This window comes from Argopecten irradians, chromosome 15, assembly GCF_041381155.1.
Source record: "Argopecten irradians isolate NY chromosome 15, Ai_NY, whole genome shotgun sequence".
Taxonomy (NCBI): Eukaryota; Metazoa; Mollusca; class Bivalvia; order Pectinida; family Pectinidae; genus Argopecten; species Argopecten irradians.
The window spans coordinates 22,618,089-22,639,633 of NC_091148.1; the positions used below are offsets into that span (position 1 = coordinate 22,618,089).

General features: G+C 34.6%; 1 protein-coding gene and 1 long non-coding RNA gene across 2 annotated transcripts in view; one reads left to right on the forward strand and one right to left on the reverse strand.

Moving 5' to 3' along the window:
• Window positions 1-21,545, forward strand: part of LOC138308674 (nucleolar and coiled-body phosphoprotein 1-like) — a 117,146-nt gene that overhangs the window by 12,807 nt on the left and 82,794 nt on the right. The gene's annotated exons all lie outside the window — the stretch shown is intronic.
• Window positions 11,584-21,024, reverse strand: LOC138308421 (uncharacterized). Its single transcript, XR_011206129.1, has 3 exons — window positions 20,933-21,024; window positions 14,574-14,696; window positions 11,584-11,728 (listed from the first exon to the last, which is right to left on the reverse strand). It is a non-coding gene; the product is annotated as an uncharacterized lncRNA (long non-coding RNA).

Below are 21,545 nucleotides of genomic sequence, written 5' to 3' on the forward strand. Positions count from 1 at the left end.
TAATTTATTGTTACACCATTTCCAATTATAATGTATACCTTGCCGGTTTTAGCTACAGAACAGACGTGTACATGATCCGCTAAACCTGCCTATATTATTAGGCGTTTTAATTTTTTTTTTTTTTTGCAAATATATATATATTAGAAATATGCCGCTGACGTAGCGTAGCGTAGCCAAATCTGGCCTACGATTTCACATTTTTAAGAGGTACCGCGAGCTGACTATATATTAGGCAAATTTTTTTTAAAAAAAACCTAATAATATAGGCAGGTTTAGCGGACTAGTTAAAACTATCTCGTTCAGAGTTTATGAGTTGACCTTGTATTAGCTATTCTTGTACTATGTTATAATATCTCTCCTTTTTATGGCTGTATAGTGATATAAATAGCCACTAATAAATTAGCAATAATGCCTATATTATATCAATAGATCAAATAATTTGAGTATTTAAAAAAAAATAGCAAGACTTGGCTTTTACATATTGTATTTTAGTGTTTTCTGCTCATAATTTTTACCTAAATACTTATCACTAGATAATTAACAGGACAAATGTGTTGTTGCTAATTACAATGTAGGCTACAAACTACTCTAGCTACTCTATTTTATTTATTGGTTGTCTCCCTCTGACTGTATCCAAACCATATTTACTGGTTGTCTCCCTTTGATTGTATTCAAATCCGTTGTTGCTGTTAACAAGCTACAATGTACATACTATTCTAGCTACTCTATTTTATTTATTTTATTGTCCCCCTTTGACTGTATCCAAACTGCTGTTTGTATATATATTATCTTATATGTAACCACAGATCTATATTTAGACCAAATATTACTTAATTAATTACCTTTGTGAAGTCGCAACTAAATAACAACTTGTCTATGTTACATAAATACTCTTCTTTCAGAGTAATTCTTATATTAATTGAACTGCTACCTACTAAAGTTAGCAGTAATATTCTATTAAAATGTATATTAATCTCTACTTTTGGTATGAATGTGTGTGTGGAAGTGCTTATTTGTTGTTTACCCTATACATGTTAATAATTCAAATTATTGCTATGCAAATCAAAAATGTTTTGTTTGCCCATCAGAGTATTTTCTTATTGGAGCTATCTGGTGACATCCATCCTAATCCAGGGCCAATAGACTACACTTTTCTACTAAGCCCAAACGGTTTCATAAATGTCATATGTATACATTATAAAATACTTTTTCTTTTAATTTTCTATTTGTCAACTTTATTAATACTTCTAAGTGGTGATGTTCATCCCAATCCTGGTCAACCCCCTGAGAGACATTACCTATCTAACTTGTCAGTTATTCCTTCTAATGTGAGATCATTTAGAAACAAATCAGATATTATTGAAACTGAATTTTCGGAATATGATATAGTCTGCTTAACTGAAACACACTTAAACAACACTATAACTGATGATAGCTTGGCACTAAATTCACACCCAGTTATGTTCAGACGAGATAGAGAAAAAGATAATGGAGGTGGTATACTGATTTTTACCAAAGAAAACTTAATATCTACCAGACGAACTGATCTGGAAAACCCCAATATTGAAAATTTAGTTATAGAAGTGCACCTCTAATAAAAAATTACTATTTGTGTTATTCATCAATATTCACACCTAATCCGCATGTCGTATAACAATTTGGCAACATTTTGAATGATCTTATAGAAAACTTGAGATTAAATTGAAACACTATATGTATATTTATGGTGTTTTGACATTCAATGAAGGACTTGATGAGAACTCCCAAGCAACACTTCACATGTACCACACAATTTTTAACAAAAATACAACTATACAGCCTTAATACACAAACACTAACATGCAAATAAATGGACACACTCGGCTAAAAGTAAATTTATAGAAGGTCCTTTTTTACAAACAATCCTACCATGTTAGTTAGTAACACTCGATGGGTTATAACTTTCCCGCGAAACTTTGTATTGTAGTTAACTCATATTGGTATTCAATTTCTTTTAAGATCATGTTTTTACAAAACACTGCGTGAAAAAACTCTTTAAAAAAAAATCAATTTTTATATCCTTTGAGAATATTGTTGTAGTGCCTAACAGGGGTGATTTCAATTTCATAATAAAACGGAATTACAATCAATAGAACTGAGATACTCCTATACTATCTAGATTGGCCAATCACAATGGAATGTTTAATGACATATAATGAAAATTCTTTTCAAATTTTTAATGATGATATTGACAAATACAGAGGGCCGTAGGAAGGGGGGCGAGGGGGATTGGGGCGGGTGGATCTAACGGCAGCGGCTCTCACACAAAGAAAAGGTATATACATAATTAAAGGTTGACAAATGTTGTGGAGTGCAAGGTGAGAGATGTCAGTTTATATATGTGGTTATACGATTTAACACAGATATAAACGGGAATCTTATCTTTTCTCCATTCAATGATTTATATGAAGATTTATGGAATGCTTTGGCTTCTATAAGAGGATGGCAATTGACAAGTGGTTAAGACATACCGTATTACCACAGCCCTCCATCTCAGAGGTTTTAGCCCTCCACCTCAGAGGTTTTAGCCCTCCACCTCAAGGTTTAAAACCTAAGTGAAGTTACTGACTCTACCTCCTAAACCTGGCACGACCTTAAATGACCTTGGTTCCAATCTTCATTTTTAAGGAACTTTATAATCATTAAAGTCATACAGCATTCCATTTGCAATTTTGATTTCATTCATACATAGAAAGTTTTTGTGCTATCCAAGTTCATATTCAATATCAAGCAAAGTCTAAATCCATCATGAGTCTTACTTACTACTAATGAATCCCGATAATAAACCTAGCAGTAGTCATTGTCTTTATGTCATATCGTTTTTTTTGATGAAGATAAAAATCATATCAAACGTTAGAGAACATTAGAGGGGTCTTTTCTATAGCAATTACAGACTATATTAGTCATTCAGTTCGACAATATATAATGTTAAAACATTTTGGCGGGAATTTAGCAAAGATCAAAGGATTGTTCAAAATGGCATACAGCATTAACCGGAAGTGCTACCGAAAAATAAAAGATACCAAATTCATCAGAATGACATTTTCCATCGATATGTAAAAAGAAATTTCGCAAAAATCAAAAAAAAAAAAATTCGTGAACTTTGGCCCCATAGCGAACTTTTTTGTTTGACCTTTGACCTAATTGCTGTTATTGAATAAAAATTAGTCTTTTATACGATCTACATAAAACATCAAAAATATTTGCTGTATCTTAAACGGTTTTTTGAGTTATGGCTGTTTTAAACTTTTTAGGTATGACGTCATGGCGGCCATCTTGGATTTTTGACCTACTTAAAAATGTGGCGGTCACCCCTTCAACTCATGCCATACAAAATAACAATAAGGCCATTGGCATACCTCTTACCATTTTACAGATCTTTTGGACACAAAAAAAGTGTAGAAGAATAATAATAAAAAACAGAACAAAAACAATAGGTCTTTTCACCACATGGTGAAAAGCCCTAATAAAAAACAGAACAAAAACAATATGTCTTTTCACCACATGGTGAAAAGCCTTAATTTTAAAAAAACAGAACAAAAACAATAGGTCTTTTCACCACATGGTGAAAAGCCCTAGTTAAAACGCCATAAAAACATCGTCCAGCGTCTTAGAACGTCGTCTGCTACTGTGTCCGGAACACTGGAGGAAATTAAAAACTAGCCTACTTTGATTGGAAAACACAAGGAAAAATACAGCATGGGGCTTGAGATGAGAGTTTTTCAGGTACCTGGTAAGCTTGACTGTTTTGAAGTAGAATTACACCGTGTAATTTCGAGATAAACTCAGCGAGAAACTGATGGAAATAGTCAACTTAATTTAAGAACAATCACATCGTTTGAGCTTTACACAGCATAAAAATGTACTCAGCAATAGTGATTCCGGAGTGACTGTAAATTACATGACGTGCATTTCCGAGAACAGAAAATTAAATTGTAGTGTTGTGAATTTTGATCATTAAAGGGGGATAAAACCCATACTGAGTACAATAGACTCTACATCAATGCGAACGTCTTGGAGGAGGCGCTCGGCATGGTATTATGCCGAAGCTAGGCTAGACCGAAGAAAAACGACGACATTGCTAATGAGAACCAACTTTATCACAAGAACTCATTGATTAATATTGACAGATATCTAACAGACTGATAGAAAACATAAAGAGGTCATAAAAGCGTGAATGTAAATATAAGCAATAAACAGTTACCAATTTGTAGTATATATAGTCAATATGAATACAATTTGGGTGACAGATAAATAATCATGTCGCCCTAACGGGCGACATTCAATTTATCTGTCACCCAAATTGTATTCATATTGACTATATACTACAATTTGGTGACTGTTTATTGCTTAAATGTCGTTCCTGTAGCCAAGGATTTATAAATACGTCCATTGCTGTAGCTAACCGAACGCTATAGAATGACCAAACCTCGCTACCCGAATACCCTACCTAGCCCCACCTATTCTCATTGGACGAATAAAAACCGCACGTGGTGAACTTCAATACCACGTGGTACGTTATGTAACTGCAGGACAAATATTTCCCGCTGTTCTAACGCAACTAGAAAATTTAAAATTATTATACATGTTTGAATATAATAAATTCCCAGCTCAAAGTAGTCTGTCTGCTACGAGCACCGTCTCTGTATTCTATGCACCTGTATGCTGACTTATCTCTGTCATGCATGGAGTGCACATCCCCGACACCGATATCGTATAGTTATTTCTTTTTTGGTTTTAGTGTTTCACTATAAGGGGTGCCCGTACCTTGAACACGCTATGTTCATTTGTTGGCAGTTGTATGATTATTAATGTAGAAACACGGAACAAATGGCGGCCTATGGTTATCAAGGGTTAGGAAGCGATGTACACCTAGGACGATGATGCTGGGACCAAGGATGTGGGATAACCTGGTTTACATCCGGGAAGATTTCTAAACGTTCCTGCCAATGAATTCGGCTTATACCAATAAAAGATCAGTGAACGTAGATTACCACAATTTCTTGGAGTTTCTTTGTAAATAAAAAGGTGAAAATAGAAATCTAATTAAAAATGCATTGTATCAATCTCGATCATCAACACATTGATTTGGTATGATCTGAACGTGCACGTTCAGAATGTAAAAAAAAAAACAAAACAAAAAAAAAACATTAAGGTTCTTCATGTTTTATTCATTTTTAATGGTATGCTAATGGTGTAGTCATAACACAATCAAACTACGGACAGTGACAAATGACCATCAAACCAACACACCCAATGACTATGATCACAAGAAATGCTCCAAGAACGTCCAGTAACAGATCTGGGGGTGTACCAGTGCAAGCTGAAAAAAACAAAATATAGGGAAAAAGAAATTAAACAATGTTAAACTTATACAGGGACTGGCATCATAAAACTATTCTCATACAGAGTATTTCACTCAAGTAGGTATAATTTTAATAAGACCTGAGTAAAAATGTAAAAAAAAAGTCCTGAGAAAGTTTTATGGTAACAGGCCCCGTTGTTTTAGTCGTTTATAGAACATTAGTAGAAATGAACACAGTAATTATACATTTTTTGTTCCTGTTCGACAAGAATATTTAAGAATCATTTGTTAAAATCATATTGATTAGGATTATTATAACGTAGGGTTAGTACAAGTAGACTCGGTAAGCATAACAAGATGATTTAATGTTTATCAATGACGCGTTAATTCGTAAAGACGCATTACAGTTTTAATGTTTATCAATGACGCGTATGAATTCGATAAAGAAGGGAAGCCTATTAACAAGATGTTTTAATGTTTATCAATGACGCGTATGAATTCGATAAAGAAGGGATGCCAATTAACAAGATGTTTTAATGTTTATCAATGACGCGTATGAATTCGATAAAGAATGGATGCCAATTAACAAGATGTTTTAATGTTTATCAATGACGCGTATGAATTCGATAAAGAATGGATTGCCAATTAACAAGATGTTTTAATGTTTATCAATGACGCGTATGAATTCGATAAAGAAGGGATGCCAATTAACAAGATGTTTTAATGTTTATCAATGACGCGTATGAATTCGATAAAGAATGGATGCCAATTAACAAGATGTTTTAATGTTTATCAATGACGCGTATGAATTCGATAAAGAATGGATGCCAATTAACAAGATGTTTTAATGTTTATCAATGACGCGTATGAATTCGATAAAGAAGGGATGCCAATTAACAAGATGTTTTAATGTTTATCAATGACGCGTATGAATTCGATAAAGAATGGATGCCAATTAACAAGATGTTTTAATGTTTATCAATGACGCGTATGAATTCGATAAAGAAGGAATGCCAATTAACAAGATGTTTTAATGTTTATCAATGACGCGTATGAATTCGATAAAGAAGGGATGCCAATTAACAAGATGTTTTAATGTTTATCAATGACGCGTATGAATTCGATAAAGAAGGGATGCCAATTAACAAGATGTTTTTAATGTTTATCAATGACGCGTATGAATTCGATAAAGAATGGATGCCAATTAACAAGATGTTTTAATGTTTCATCAATGACGCGTATGAATTCGATAAAGAATGGATGCCAATTAACAAGATGTTTTAATGTTTATCAATGACGCGTATGAATTCGATAAAGAATGGATGCCAATTAACAAGATGTTTAATGTTATCAATGACGCGTATGATTCGATAAGAATGGATGCCAATTAACAGATGTTTTAATGTTTATCAATGACGCGTATGAATTCGATAAAGAATGGATGCCAATTAACAAGATGTTTTAATGTTTATCAATGACGCGTATGAATTAGATAAAGAATGGATGCCAATTAACAAGATGTTTTAATGTTTATCAATGACGCGTATGAATTCGATAAAGAATGGATGCCAATTAACAAGATGTTTTAATATTTATCAATGACGCGTATGAATTCGATAAAGAAGGAATGCCAATTAACAAGATGTTTTAATGTTTATCAATGACGCGTATGAATTCGATAAAGAATGGATGCCAATTAACAAGATGTTTTAATATTTATCAATGACGCGTATGAATTCGATATAGAAGGGATGCCAATTAACAAGATGTTTTATTGTTTATCAATGACGCGTATGAGTTCGATAAAGAAGGAATGCCAATTAACAAGATGTTTTAATGTTTTATAAGTGACGAGTATGAATTCGATAAAGAATGGATGCCAATTAACAAGATGTTTTAATATTTATCAATGACGCGTATGAATTCGATAAAGAAGGAATGCCAATTAACAAGATGTTTTAATGTTTATCAATGACGCGTATGAATTAGATAAAGAAGGAATGCCAATTAACAAGATGTTTTAATGTTTATCAATGACGCGTATGAATTAGATAAAGAATGGATGCCAATTAACAAGATGTTTTAATGTTTATCAATGACGCGTATGAATTCGATATAGAAGGGATGCCAATTAATCAAAGGTCATGATATGATATGACAATAAGGTGAGGTCAGAGTCCCTTTCCATTAATAAAGGTTTAAGTTGTGAGTAAATTATCTGTTTGGTTTGTTTTAGATGATACCAAATGATATTGATGCATGCTGGGTTTTTTTCTTAATTATAATGCATGGTCATGTTAAAAAGAATGAAATTATAAAAATATAGTTCTATCAAGAAGATCATAGTAGTGGCCTATTTTTGTAAAATCCCAAATTATGTTAAATGGTATTTTGTGGTTTTTATAAAAAAAAAATATTTAAAACAAAAGGGTTTCAAATGGATTGCAAAACGTCTTAACATGTTATACGGAAGAACTTCTAATGTTAAAAAGCTTATGTAAGTGCTACTTACACGTTGCGTGTTTACACGAACAGATTCCGTCTATGCATATTTAATCTGAATGAGAACACTGAACGTGTGTACAATTCTCCGGCGTCACGTAACAGTGCTCAGCACTCACTATCACTGTGGTGAAAATATACAAAAAAAAAGTCAGTGATGTGTTTTCAAAAGTTTATTCAATTTTCACTCTTCTCTGTGAATGAATTAAATTCTTTTGTTCTTTTACTGAGTTAGTCAAGTTATGAATGGTACATGGAATTGTGCGATTTAGCTAATCACCTTTCGAACAACCGATCCCATAACATAATATCGTATGCTTTTTTCCAGGAGATTCTATTAAACGAAAACAGACTAACGTACCTTTTTTACTTCTTATTTCTTTAACTTCATTATCCTGACTTCTGACAGTATTACAAATAAGGAAAAAGAAAATGCTATACATAAAAAATATATAACGCGTGCACCCCAGCACGTCACAGGCCCAGTATCATGTCTCTAGGCCTTAGAACAAATTTGTTAGTCCTTCATCATAGCATGCCAAAGGCCCAATATTAGGTCTTTAGTCCTCATAGTTATTCACAAGAAGTCATTTAAAGATTTTAGCCTACATTTTTGTATTTGACCCCTGTGGACTTGAATGATGGTCAAGGTCATCCATTTGAACAAACTCGGTAGCTCTTCATCACAGCTTGCTACAGGCCAAATATCAGTACCTAAGACCTTTCGGTTATTGAGAAGAAGTAGTTTGAATGAAAGTTTACGCACGGCGGACGGCGGACGACGACGGACGATGCATGATGACCATAGGTCATCCTGACCCATCGGCTTAAATGACCTTAAAATCATGGTAAAATTATATTTATTTTCAAGGTATAAATCAGAAAAACAATTATTATTTTCGTTTCAGTCTGGAACTGTAAATACAGCAGAACTTCGATAAGTCGACAATATTGTTTGGTTCAGATAATTATACGTCATTGTTGATACAGTTGGAAATACTGCAGATATTCTGAATCACTATCTTAGGAAAATTCATGAATGGTCAACTAAGTGGTTGGTTAAATTCAATCCGGCAAAAACAGAAACCTTATTAATATCTAAAAAGAATAATATCCTACTTCATCCTCCTTTAACTATGAATAATACCTTACTTACTGCTGTTACCTCACATAAACATCTTGGCTTATTTCTTTCGGGAAATGGTGGGTGGACAGTTCATATCAATTTCCTCAAATCTAAAATTTCACCCAAACTAAACATGTTACGTAAATTTAAATTCACTTTAGATCGTGCATCCCTTCAATCTCTGTATTTTTCTCTGATTCGCCCAATTTTTGAATATGGCGATATAATATGGGACAACCTTACCAAAACTCAATCAGATATGTTAGAAGATCTCCAATTAGAAGCAACAGGGATAGTTACAGGTGGAACTAGACTTACAAGTAGGGTAAACCTATATCTCGAGACAGGCTGGCTTCCCCTAGAGCAAAGACGTAAACATCACAAGATTATCCACTTTCATAAAATAGTCCATGGTCTCCTTCCACAGTATCTTCAAGGTTTACTTCCTCAGCGCAACAACAATATTCATTATCATAATACTAGATTAGGTAATAACTTCCGTCCACCTTCCTGTCGCACAAGCCTTTTCATGAAATCCTTTCTGCATTCTGTAATAAATCTTTGGAATGTACTTCCTGATGAAATCAAAATCAGTCCCTCAATAACAAAACTTAAAACTCATTTAAACGCACAAAAATTTTAAGTCCCACCATATTATCTTATAAAAATCGGCATTAGATTGGGTCAGATTCACCATGCGAGACTGAGGATGGAGTGCAGTTCACTTAAATATTATTCGTTCCGCAGGAATCTAATAAACAGTCCGCTTTACTCCTACTGTCAAGTTGATGAAAATAACGAACAATTTTTATTACAATGTAGACTTGTTTCCGATCCTCGTGATCGTTCCTTTGCTGTCCTAAATCATCCTATTACAACAGAACTATTACTTTTTGGCACCAATAATTTAACTATTGATGAAAATTCTTTGATTTTTACATGTGTCCAACAATTCATTATCAGCTCCAAGAGATTCGATTGATTCCATGATTCATTTCTGTAGTTATCGCTTCACAGTTGTATTTATTTAAAGTGAACAATTTAAAGTGACATTGGCAATCTCTCTTCTTCTCTTCCCCTTTTCATCTCTTCATTTCCTAATACCTATATTTCATATTCATTCTCCCACTTAATTACCATACAGAACTAATGAGTCAAAAATGGAGACGGATTAATATAAGTGTAAAACACTTGTTTCTGAATCCATTTCATGTTATATCTATTTGATTGTTTTTGTACTGTATGACTTATAATGAATGAATAAAATAAAGTTTACATTTGCTTGAAACACGTTTGGTCGATAAAAAGCAAAACAAAAAGCAAATGGGAATCGTTTGTTATCCATTAGTAGTTATCAAATTATCATCTTAACATATAGACTATATTGACAATCTCAGGTTTAACGATTCAAATATTGTCTACAAATTTTATGAAATTGACACGAAGTAGATACTGTTGCGTGATTGCGCGGCTGTTATCCGAGAGAAACTCGTTGTATTTACATGTTGGTTTCAGAAGATTGAGTAGAAAAACTACGGCAGGTAATTCAGTTTAAAGACTGGAACGTGTTATTCCAATCTCTCCCAGGGTTCATAGCAGTCCCCACTTTTAGACTGGATCTCCTGCCGTAGTTTTTCTACTCTTCGCTAGTACATGTATGTATGAGCGCAGCCTTGCGGAGAGAATTAGTATTAAGGCAGGTCATCCAGTCTATCCCAATTTTCACCTCTGTCAACGGCTCACGAACTGACCGTCTGTTGACCTCGGGTCACGGAATATTACGTCATGACGATTGTTTAATGCATTGCGAAACCTTTATATATGACGACCCAGTGATTGTTTTTGAAACGGCGGGCGTCGTATGCGAATTACAAGTGAATCTAGTGTATCCGCAAAAGAATCCATTATTGTTTTGTTCGATATTGAATGATCAAATGATATAATGTCAGAACTGACAGTGTTTTCAGGAAAATGATACAAAAGGAAACTTGCAATATGTATTTAAGAATTTAGTATGTGTCCGAAAAACGTTTCCCATGAATCTTGAAATTTCGCTGGGCTGTTTACAGAGGTGAAATTGTGGGGACCGCAACGCACCCTGGGAGAGATTGCGTGTTATATCAATAGGTTTATCTAACACCCAGTACATTTATACAATGGCCTGAGAGTATTGTGTCAAAAATATTTACATACTTTTAAGCTGAAGGAGATAAAATATGTGTACTGTAACAAAAAAACCAACAATGGCATTAAACTTCTTTACTTTTTTCAAATATAGACTGATATGTTCTGGGTATAGTAAGATTATTTAAAAAAGAACATGAATTAATACTACAAGAAAAGAAGTTTCAAAAGAGCGATTTACCCATATCAAGTGATTTAATTGATGTAATTCCTGGCAATACAAAATGTGTCGTGTTGGTAGAAAGTATTATTGTTCGTGTATATAAGCTTTTAGTTTGCAAAATCAATTTGATTGTTTTGCAAAAGTGATTCGCAATATATATTTTATTTACATATAGTTTTATTCCGATTCTTTTCATTTTTCGTTCGTTTCTTAATTTGTAGTAACCCATCATTAAGGAGAGTCGACGTTTCAATGACGTTTAATGATGTTTTAATGGTGTAATCGTAACACAATTAAATTCATTTGCCTATTTGGAAATCAAGACAATGACATTGTTGATCATGCCAACACACCCAGATACTTGAGCAGACCCCGTGATGATGCTGGCAATCGTAGACATTTGTACAACCTGAAAAACATAATACATGTAAAAGAAAATAAATTATTATGCATGTATTTAAAGTATTAAACCCCGATAATGACATTGTGTATCTTGTTCATTAAATACTAATGGATAGTGCGATGTATCAATCTCATGTTTACATGAACACATTCAGCGATACTTACCTGTGTCAATCACGTGTTTACATGAACAGATACCACGAAAGTTACCTGTGTCAGTCTCGTGTTTACATGAACAGATACAGCGAACTTACCTGTATCAATCTCATGTTTACATGAACAGATACATCGATACTTACCTGTGTCAATCCCGTGTTTACATGGACAGATACAGCAATACTTACCTGTGCCAATCTCGTGTTTACATGAACAGATACATAGATACTTACCTGTATCAATGTCGTGTTTAAATGAACGTATACATCGATACTTACATGTGTCAATCTCGTGTTTACACGAACAGATAAAGTGAACTTACCTGTGTCAATCTCGTGTTTACATAAACAGATACATCGATACTTACATGTGTCAATCTCGTATTGACATGAACAGATACAGCGATACTTACCTGTGTCAATCTCGTGTTTACATGAACAGATACATCGATACTTACCTGTGTCAATCTCGTATTGACATGAACAGATACAGTGAACTTACCAGTGTCAATCTCGTGTTTACATGAACAGATACAGCGATACTTACCTGTGTCAATCTCGTGATTACATGAACAGATACAGTGAACTTACCAGTGTCAATCTCGTGTTTACATGAACAGATACAGCAATACTTACCTGTGTCAATCTCGTATTGACATGAACAGATACAGTGAACTTACCAGTGTCAATCTCGTGTTTACATGAACAGATACAGCGATACTTACCTGTGTCAATCTCGTGATTACATGAACAGATACAGTGAACTTACCAGTGTCAATCTCGTGTTTACATGAACAGATACAGCGATGCTTACCTGTGTCAATCTCGTGATTACATGAACAGATACAGCAATACTTACCGGTGTCAATCTCGTATTGACATGAACAGATACAGTGAACTTACCAGTGTCAATCTCGTGTTTACATGAACAGATACAGCAATACTTACCTGTGTCAATCTCGTATTGACATGAACAAATACAGTGAACTTACCAGTGTCAATCTCGTGTTTACATGAACAGATGCAGCGATGCTTACCTGTGTCAATCTCGTGATTACATGAACAGATACAGCGATACTTACATGTGTCAATCTCGTATTGACATGAACAGATACAGTGAACTTACCTGTATCAATCTCGTGTTAACATGATCAGATACCGCGATACTTAAATTTGTCAATCTCGTATTTACATGAACAGATACATCGATACTTACCTGTGTCAATCTCTTGTTTATATAAACAGATACAGCGATACTTACCTGTGTCAATCTCGTATTTACATAAACAGATACAGCAATACTTACCTGTGTCAATCTCGTATTTACATGAACAGATACATCGATACTTACCTGTGTCAATCTCGTATTTACATGAACAGATACATTGATACTTACCTGTGTCAATATCGTATTTACATGAACAGATACAGTGAACTTACCTGTGTCAATCTCGTGTTTACATGAACAGATACAGCAATACTTACCTGTGTCAATCTCGTATTGACATGAACAGATACAGTGAACTTACCAGTGTCAATCTCGTGTTTACATGAACAGATGCAGCGATGCTTACCTGTGTCAATCTCGTATTGACATGAACAGATACAGCGATGCTTACCTGTGTCAATCTCGTGATTACATGAACATATACAGCGATACTTACATGTGTCAATCACGTATTGACATGAACAGATACAGTGAACTTACCTGTATCAATCTCGTGTTAACATGATCAGATACCGCGATACTTAAATTTGTCAATCTCGTATTTACATGAACAGATACATCGATACTTACCTGTGTCAATCTCTTGTTTATATAAACAGATACAGCGATACTTACCTGTGTCAATCTCTTGTTTATATAAACAGATACAGCGATACTTACCTGTGTCAATCTCGTATTTACATAAACAGATACAGCAATACTTACCTGTGTCAATCTCGTATTTACATGAACAGATACATCGATACTTACCTGTGTCAATCTCGTATTTACATGAACAGATACATTGATACTTACCTGTGTCAATCTCGTATTTACATGAACAGATACCACGATACTTACCTGTGTCAATATCGTATTTACATGAACAGATACATCGATACTTTCCTGTATCAATCTCGTGTTAACATGATCAGATACCGCGATACTTAAATGTGTCAATCTCGTATTTACATGAACAGATACATCGATACTTACCTGTGTCAATCTCGTATTGACATGAACAGATACCACGATACTTACCTGTGTCAATATCGTATTTACATGAACAGATACATCGATACTTTCCTGTATCAATCTCGTGTTAACATGATCAGATACCGCGATACTTAAATGTGTCATCTCGTATTTACATGAACAGATACCACGATACTTACCTGTGTCAATCTCTTGTTTACATAAACAGATACAGCGATACTTACCTGTGTCAATATCGTATTTACATGAACAGATACAGCAATACTTACCTGTGTCATTATCGTGTTTACATGAATAGATACAGCGATACTTACCTGTGTCAAATTCGTATTTACATGAACAGATACAGCAATACTTACCTGTGTCAATCTCTTGTTTATATGAACAGATACAGCGATACTTACCTGTGTCAAATTCGTATTTACATGAACAGATACAGCAATACTTACCTGTGTCAACCTCGTGTTTACATGAACAGATACCGCGATACTTACCTGTGTCAATCTCGTGTCTACATGAACAGATCCCGTCTATACATGTTTTTACAGAGGTAGGACCACAAATTGTGTGTGTACAATTCTGAGGCGTCACGTAACAGTCCTCTGCGATCACTGTCACTGTCGTGAAAATATAGCTATGTTTTTAATTTTCATTCTCCGCCAAACTGTGATTTTTGTTTACATAATTTTTTTCTGGATTGTGTAAGTTATCAGTTATGTGTTAATTCCAACTTGATCAAGTAAAGTAAAATTATCAAAATATTCTTTAAGAATTATTTCAAATCCATAATAACTACAAGGTAGTCAGATAATAGTTAGTGAGGTAGGATGCAAGCAAATTAGTTTGAACATAAATATCATAACATTTACAACCGGAGAAACATAAAAAAAATGAAATATTTATTACGAGAATGAAAGTCAATATTACAAGGACAACTATACTTAAAGGGACAATTCACTCTGGCTTATTCTTTTACGTAACCAAGAAGCAAAATATTACATAAACATATTGTTCTACATTTCTTATGAAAAATATAACATAAAATATTGACAAATTCCACGTCATTATTTAGTATTTTAATTGACACCGTTGTAATTACAAATCGTTGATCAATTCGATCATGTACCCATACCCGAGCCAAAGTCATGCACGTTAAACAAATGAACTACATAACCGCTGTGGAGGTGATAAAATGATTTTGTAGGTAAGACAATTCACCTAATAAGGTAAACGCACTACTGTCAGAGCGATTTGAGTAGTTCTAGACAAAAGTAGCATTACTTTACAAGCAAGGGACCGAGTTCAGCAAACAAGATGTTCAACCACAATGTTTAATGGCGGACAGCGAGTGAGTTTGAACATTTCACACATATTTCACCACCATGGGCTTTTCCGGCATATCACAGTAAAACCGACTGATTTAATTTCTATTAGAACTGGGGTTTTTCCCGATACTAGTACAAATTTAATGATCTCTAGACTGAATTGTCCCTTTAAATATTAGTTTTGATATAAATCTCAGGAGTGAAAAGTTCTGCCTTATCATAAGTAAAAGTCTTATACAAGTTAGCCTTGACAATTGTACTAATTTTGACAAAATAATGTTTTTGTTTTCTATGAAAGCAATCTATCTGTGAAAGTCAACAAATAAATATGTAGTTCAAATTGAAACATTTTCGTTTGAACAAAAAGTACATTGTATTATACATATATGTATCCTTTATATTCCAGGATCAGATCATGACACTAAACTGACCAATCAAAGGCCTGCATAGCCTCCTTTTTAGGAGAGTGACGCTCAACTTCAAAGCCATACAATGTACCGATGTTTTTTTGGTGTACTTTAAAGGACCAAATTACCTAGGTATCTGTATTCAGTTTTGCTACAACACAGTCCAAGGATAGATATAACGAGAGTGATAGTAACCCCTAGATATCGCGGGCTGCATAAATGTGATAGTAACCCCTAGATATCGCGGGCTGCATAAATGTGATAGTAACCCCTAGATATCGCGGGCTGCATAAATGTGAATATTGGTGTGACGAGAACTTCAGCCAGATCGTTTCTATATTTCAACATCAATTTATATCTAATAGTTGAGTCGTGCTAAGGCGAGGCCATGTCCAGCTGTTTAGCTCAAAAACAGAATCTACAATTAATGTAAAAATCGTTTAAAGAAGCTGTACCGCCGACAGAGCATATTTTTGAATGATATTATCATTTTAAGACCAATTGGTGTTTGATCGTGTATATATATGTCTAATTAACCCAAACAATAATATAAACTAATTTATTTTGTCTTTAGTACATGCGCAATCAGTACTTCATTCCATATAGGATGTAGTGCCGTGGAATTTTTTAGGGATGACCAATAATTATTTTTTTATTTTTAACTTGAAGTTAAATTAGAACTTCAAACTTTTCAATGGCGGTAATAGTGTAAAGTAAGAAACTGTTGTAACTGAAGAAAAATACTAAATCGTTTGCTCCTTTTTTTGCTAGTGAAAAATTACCATTTGTCAGCGGTGGACCATCTTTAAGAATAAGTTGGATAGTCATTGGAAAAATCAGTATTTTTTTTTTCAATTATGAAGCAACAATATCATAGAAAACCAGAATTTGGTATAATATTATAAATGTATTTTACTTATGTAATATGTATCTATACGAGTCTAGTATGGCGGATCAAGATAGTCCTGAATCTTATCTTATCATAAACATTTGAAAGATAACAGACTTTAAGTGTATGAAGTCAACAATTATGACTAAAAATCTATTTACAATTTTAAAAAAAGTTAAGAAAGCACGCATTATGATGTCGATTATTAAGTGAAATTTAAATGGTGTACAGTAGTCCAGTTAAAATGATGAAAGCCTGACTTTGAGATATAATTAAAAACCCATATTATGTTCGTGAGACTAAATATCCCACCCATATCATGTTCGCGAGACTAAATATCCCAACCAAATCGATCATGTTCGTGGGACTAAATATCCCACCCATATCATGTTCGTGGGACTAAATATCCCACCCATATCATATTCGTGAGACTAAATATCCCACCCATATCATGTACGTGAGACTTAATATCCCACCATATCATGTACGTGAGACTTAATATCCCACCCATATCATGTACGTGAGACTTGATATCACACCCATATCATGTTCGTGAGACTAAATATCCCACCCATATCATGTATGTGAGACTAAATATCCCACCAATATCATGCACGTGAGACTTAATATCCCACACATATCATGTACGTGAGACTTAATATCACACCCATATCATGTTCGTGAGACTAAATATCCCACCATATCATGTTCGTGGGACTAAATATCCCACCCATATCATATTCGTGAGACTAAATATCCCACCAATATCATGTACGTGAGACTAAATATCCCACCCATATCATGTACGTGAGACTTAATATCACACCCATATCATGTTCGTGAGACAAAATATCCCACCCATATCATGTTCGTGAGACTAAATATCCCACCCATATCTTGTTCGTGAGACTAAATATCTCACCCATATCATGTTCGTGAGACTAAATATCCCACCCATATCATGTTCGTGAGACTAAATATCCCACCCATATCATGTTCGTGAGACTAAATATCCCACCCATATCATGTTCGTGAGACTAAATATCCCACCCATATCATGTTCGTGAGACTAAATATCCCACCCATATCATGTTCGTGAGACTAAATATCCCACCCATGTTCGTGAGACTAAATATCCCACCCATATCATGTTCGTGAGACTAAATATCCCACCCATATCATGTTCGTGAGACTAAATATCCCACCCATATCATGTTCGTGAGACTAAATATCCCACCCATATCATGTTCGTGAGACTAAATATCCCACCCATATCATGTTCGTGAGACTAAATATCCCACCTATATCATGTACGTGAGACTAAATATCCCACTCATATCATGTTCGTGGGACTAAATATCCCACCCATATCATGTTCGTGAGACTAAATATCCCACCCATATCATGTTCGTGAGACTAAATATCCCACCCATATCATGTTCGTGAGACTAAATATCCCACCCATATCATGTTCGTGAGACTAAATATCCCACCAATATCATGTACGTGAGACTTAATATCACACCCATATCATGTTCGTGAGACAAAATATCCCACCATATCATGTTCATTAGACTAAATTCCTACTCATATCATGTATGTGAGACTAAATATCCCACCCATATCATGTTCGTGGGACTAAATATCCCACCCATATCATGTTCGTGGGACTATATATCCCACCCATATCATGTTCGTGAGACTAAATACCACACCAATATCATGTACGTGAGACTTAATATCAAATCCATATCATGTTCGTGAGACAAAATATCCCACCCATATCATATTCGTGAGACTAAATATCCCACCATATCATGTTCGTGAGACTAAATATCCCATCCATATCATGTATGTGAGACTAAATATCCCACCCATATCATGTTCGTGGGACTAAATATCCCACCCATATCATGTTCGTGGGACTATATATCCCACCCATATCATGTTCGTGAGACTAAATATCCCACCCATATCATGTTCGTGAGACAAAATATCCCACCAATATCATGTTCGTGAGACTTAATATCCCACCCATATCATGTTCGTGAGACTAAATATCCCACCCATATCATGTTCGTGAGACTAAATATCCCACCCATATCTTGTTCGTGAGACTAAATATCCCACTCATATCATGTACGTGAGACTAAATATCCCACCCATATCATGTTCGTGAGACTAAATATCCCACCAATATCATGTTCGGGAGACTAGATATCCCACCCATATCATGTTCGTGAGACTAAATATCCAACCCATATCATGTTCGTGAGACTAAATATCCCATCCATATCATGTACGTGAGACTAAATATCCAACCCATATCATGTTCGTGAGACTAAATATCCCACCCATATCATGTATGTGAGACTAAATATCCCACCCATATCATGTACATGAGACTTAATATCCCACTCATATCATGTTCGTGAGACTAAATATCCCACTCATATCATGTACGTGAGATAAAATATCCCACCCATATCATGTTAGTAAGACTAAATATCCCACCCATATTATGTTCGTGAGACTAAATATCCCACCCATATCATGTACGTGAGACTAAATATCCCACCCATATCATGTACGTGAGACTTAATATCCCACTCATATCATGTACGTGAGACTAAATATCCCACCCATATCATGTTCGTGAGAATAAATATCCCACCCATATCATGTTCGTGAGACTAAATATCCCACCCATATCATGTTCGTGAGACTAAATATCCCACCCATATCATGTTCGTGAGACTAAATATCCCATCCATATTGTGTTCGTGAGACTAAATTTTCCACCCATATTATGATCGGGAGACGTTTTCGTCAAATAGAATCCCCTTGCAGAATCACATAAGGTCTTGTTGTTCGAAACCTGATTTGGCTCTTCACAATTTGAAACTAACTTGTTGTACGTTTTGCAGTATTCCATTTTCTGTATACAAAAGTATTTCATTTCTTGTGCTATCAAATATATATTGTGATAAAATATTTTCGCGATTTCCTGCTATATGAGCATGGGTGCAAGTATTTGATCTATAAAAACGATAAATTGTTAGATTTTTTTAATAATGTTAAGTTATAAAGGTGGTCATAACTGTAAAAAGTTAAATACTATTGTACAGGGTGGTGAGCCATTATCGTGAAAAACATCTAAACATTCTATTTAATGTGAGATTTCTAGGGACATGAATAATCTTTACCAAATAACAGTTCTGTTAAATAAAAGTTCCATCGATTTATAATCATTTAAAAAATATAATAAAGTATTTTTATAAAGTATTGATTATTGGCACTAGTCATATCGACAGATTATGATTGGGAAAATGTCGGGTCGGGATCTATTTCTGTCAAAAGAATTTTCACGCCTTAATGAATGCTTGGCATTTTGAACAAATAATCAATATTTTTAAATGAGTACCGATGATTGATTATGTAAACAATGGAATAACAAATAAAATCAACATAGTGCTTTACATTATATCTTGTATTTTGTGTTAATTCACAGATTGAAACACAATTTCTTTCATACCTCGATGGAAGTTTTAAACAAGCGACATTTAATGCTTAAACAAACAGTTTTGAAAACGTAGGGAATCCAAACCTCAACAAATCCTTTTTCGTTAAAATAAGTCATTGAATATATAATAAGAGAGCATCCGTTTACACGAGAAACATATCTGCTGATTTAATTATCAAAATAACAACAATAACATCCCTAATTTTGTTCGTTTTGTTTTGTTTTTATCTACTGTAGGCCTACTATTATTCTATTAGTGTACATACCGAGAACCGCACAAACGAAAACACTCAGGGCCAATGGGTTCATGTGTACATACCGAGAACCGCACAAACGAAAACGCTCAGAGCCAATGGGTTCATGTGTACATACCGAGAACCGCACAAACGAAAACACTCAGAGCCAATGGGTTCATGTGTACATACCGAGAACCGCACAAACGAAAACACTCAGAGCCAATGCGTTCATGTGTACTACGAGAACCAATGTGTACATACCGAGAACCGCACAAACGAAAACACTCAGAGCCAATGCGTTCATGTGTACATACCGAGAACCGCACAAACGAAAACACTCAGAGCCAATGCGTTCATGTGTACATACCGAGAACCGCACAAACGAAAACACTCAGAGCCAATGCGTTCATGTGTACATACCGAGAACCGCACAAACGATAACACTCAGAGCCAATGCGTTCATGTGTACATACCGAGAACCGCACAAACGAAAACACTCAGAGCCAATGCGTTCATGTTGGAGACTTGATGGTACTCTAGAAAATGGACATGGCCAGACACTCATATAGTATATGTATGTGAAAAAGTTTGGGAACCGTTGAGTGTAAAACATATGACATACGAATAGATAATATTTTAATCTCGGGGTCAAAAAAACCCCAAACGTGTTACAGTGTATGTTCTTAGGTATATTTTGACACGTACATTACTTTCTAACACGATTTGTATTATATTTGTCTTTGGTCTGTCCAGATAGATATTAATAGGGGTGATATTCAACACAACTCTTTCAGATTAATACATGTGTCTCAAAAAGTGACTGTAGTTTATCATGTTTGTCAAACTTCAGTCAGTTAGTTTTCATATGTTGAAATGACGTGAACTTAAGCGACTCGAGTTTAAATAAGCATGCTAAATAACACCGTCATGTTGGAGAAACTGTTAATCTCTTACCCTTATACTGGCAAGCGACCAGTTCTCGCATATGTACTTGTATGATCACAGACGAATTTTGAGACAATTTTTGTGGAAATCAGGATGGTAGTGTATTCTCTCAGAAGAAGGCTTTATTGGCTAAATTTGCGT